Genomic DNA, 2500 nt, shown 5'->3' on the forward strand with positions numbered 1-2500 from the left:
CCAGTAGAGCCAGTAGAGTCCAGTAGAGTCCTCCAGTAGAGTCCAGTAGAGTCAAGTGGAGTCCAGTAGAGTCAGTGGAGTCCAGTGGAGTCGGTAGAGTCAGTAGAGTCCAGTAGAGTCCAGTGGAGTCCAGTAGAGTCCAGTAGAGTCCAGTAGAGTCAGTAGAGTCCAGTAGAGTCAGTAGAGCCAGTAGAGTCAGTAGAGTCCAGTAGAGTCAGTAGAGTCCAGTAGAGTCCAGTGGAGTCAGTAGAGCCAGTAGAGTCCAGTAGAGCCCAGTAGTCAGTAGAGTCCAGTGGAGTCCAGTAGAGTCAGTCGAGTCCAGTAGAGCCAGTAGAGTCCAGTGGAGTCCAGTAGAGTCAATAGAGCCAGTAGAGTCCAGTGGAGTCAGTAGAGCCAGTAGAGTCCAGTAGAGTCCAGTGGAGTCCAGTAGAGTCCAGTAGAGTCAGTAGAGTCAGTAGAGTCAGTGGAGTCCAGTAGAGTCAGTAGAGTCCAGTAGAGTCAGTAGAGTCCTCCAGTAGAGTCCAGTAGAGTCAGTAGAGTCCAGTGGAGTCAGTAGAGTCCAGTAGAGTCCAGTAGAGCCAGTAGAGTCCAGTAGAGTCAGTAGAGTCCAGTAGAGTCCTCCAGTAGAGTCCAGTGGAGTCCAGTAGAGTCAGTAGAGTCCAGTAGAGTCCAGTGGAGTCCAGTAGAGTCCAGTAGTCCAGTAGAGTCCAGTAGAGTCAGTAGAGTCCAGTAGAGTCCTCCAGTAGAGTCCAGTGGAGTCCAGTAGAGTCCAGTAGAGTCCAGTGGAGTCAGTATAGTCCAGTAGAGCCAGTAGAGTCCAGTAGAGTCAGTAGAGTCCAGTAGAGTCAGTAGAGTCCAGTGGAGTCAGTAGAGCCAGTAGAGTCCAGTAGAGTCAGTCGAGTCCAGTAGAGCCAGTAGAGTCCAGTGGAGTCCAGTAGAGTCAATAGAGCCAGTAGAGTCCAGTGGAGTCAGTAGAGCCAGAGTCCAGTAGAGTCCAGTGAGTCCAGTAGAGCCAGTAGAGTCAGTAGAGTCCAGTAGAGTCCAGTAGAGTCAGTAGAGTCAGTAGAGTCCTGTAGAGTCAGTAGAGTCCAGTAGAGCTAGTGGAGTCCAGTAGAGTCCAGTGGAGTCCAGTAGAGTCCAGTAGAGTCCAGTAGTCAGTAGAGTCCAGTAGAGTCAGTAGAGTCCAGTAGAGTCCAGTAGAGTCCAGTAGAGTCCAGTAGAGTCCAGTAGAGTCCAGTAGAGTCCAGTAGAGTCCAGTAGAGTCCAGTAGAGTAGAGTCCAGTAGAGTCCAGTAGAGTCCAGTAGAGTCCAGTAGAGTCCAGTAGAGTCCAGTAGAGTCAGAGTCCAGTAGAGTCCAGTGGAGTCAGTAGAGCCAGTAGAGTCCAGTAGAGTCCAGTGAGTCCAGTAGAGTCCAGTAGAGTCCAGTAGTCCAGTAGAGTCCAGTGGAGTCAGTAGAGTCCAGTAGAGTCCAGTAGAGTCAGTAGAGTCCAGTAGAGTCCAGTAGAGTCCAGTAGAGTCCAGTAGAGTCCAGTAGAGTCCAGTAGAGTCCAGTAGAGTCCAGTAGAGTCCAGTAGAGTCCAGTAGAGAGTCCAGTAGAGTCCAGTAGAGTCCTCCAGTAGAGTCCAGAGTCCAGTAGAGTCCTCCAGTAGAGTCCAGTAGAGTCCTCCAGTAGAGTCCTCCAGTAGAGTCCAGTAGTCAGTAGAGTCCTCCAGTAGAGTCCAGTAGAGTCCAGTAGAGTCCTCCAGTAGAGTCCAGTAGAGTCCAGTAGAGTCCTCCAGTAGAGTCCAGTAGAGTCCCAGTAGAGTCCAGTAGAGTCCAGTAGAGTCCTCCAGTAGAGTCCAGTAGAGTCCTCCAGTAGAGTCCTCCAGTAGAGTCCAGTAGAGTCCTCCAGTAGAGTCCTCCAGTAGAGTCCAGTAGAGTCCAGTAGAGTCTGGTCTGGACTAGCCTAGAGTCCAGACCTGTCTGATCCGGCTAGCTGTTAGCCGCTTTAGCTTCAAGAGGAGAACTAGTTAACTAGCCTGTTAGCACAGCGAGCTAACTAGCATTAGCCCCGGAGAACCGGACACACACACCGGCTGCTGCTGCAGCTCAGCCCGGATCCATGCACGCTGTCCCGGACCCTGGACGCGGATCCTCCCGGAGAGCTGGAGCGTCAGCGGCGGAGGAGGAGGAGGAGGAGGAGGAGGAGGAGGAGGAGGAGGAGGAGGAGGAGGAGGAGAGGAGGAGGAGGAGGAGGAGGAGGAGAGGAGGAGGAGGAGGAGGAGAGGGAGGGAGGAGGAGGAGGAGGAGGGAGAGGAGGAGGGGAGGAGGGAGGAGGAGGAGGAGGAGGAGGAGGAGGGAGGAGGAGGAGAGGAGGAGGAGGGAGGAGGAGGAGGAGGAGGGGAGGAGGAGGAGAGGAGGGAGGAGGAGGAGGAGGGAGAGGAGGAGGGAGGAGGAGAGGAGGAGGAGGAGGAGGAGAGAGGAGGAGGGAGGAGGAGAGGAGGAGGAGGAGGGGAGGAGG

The sequence above is a fragment of the Anoplopoma fimbria genome, chromosome 1 (genome assembly GCF_027596085.1).
Source record: "Anoplopoma fimbria isolate UVic2021 breed Golden Eagle Sablefish chromosome 1, Afim_UVic_2022, whole genome shotgun sequence".
Taxonomy (NCBI): Eukaryota; Metazoa; Chordata; class Actinopteri; order Perciformes; family Anoplopomatidae; genus Anoplopoma; species Anoplopoma fimbria.